A 502-nucleotide genomic window follows, 5' to 3' on the forward strand; every position below is an offset into this window, starting at 1 on the left:
AACACTTGAATATACTTCAGAACACTGAAGAACTCTTAAGAACATTTTGATAACATTCTGATATTGCTTTTTCAGATCAAGACCAAGAGATTATTCATAATCAATAAGAGAGCTGAAAAAGAATTCTTGAGAGAAAAAGACAATGATCTCATAAACACTCAAATGAACAACCAGATTATTGTGTGAGATACATTGATCAAGATTGAAGACAAACTCTGTACTTCTTTTATTTTCTTTCTGTAAACAAAGTTTTGTAAAATGAACCAACTGTGAAAAATCCAGTATGAAAACTGGTGGCGATCATCGTTGATGTAAAGATCATCAAGAAGGAGCTGGACTTGATCTTGTGTGAGTCTGACGAGTGACTGCAAGGATCAAGGGGTTAAGCAATAGGAAGGAGATTGAGTTAGATAGATAGGTTTCAAGGAAACTGGGCAATCTGTAAACAAGTCTCAATTCTTTCTATTGAAGAAAAAGCTGAAATCCAGTTGGATTGTCAGGA

The sequence above is a fragment of the Cicer arietinum genome, chromosome 1 (assembly GCF_000331145.2).
Source record: "Cicer arietinum cultivar CDC Frontier isolate Library 1 chromosome 1, Cicar.CDCFrontier_v2.0, whole genome shotgun sequence".
NCBI lineage: Eukaryota > Viridiplantae > Streptophyta > Magnoliopsida > Fabales > Fabaceae > Cicer > Cicer arietinum.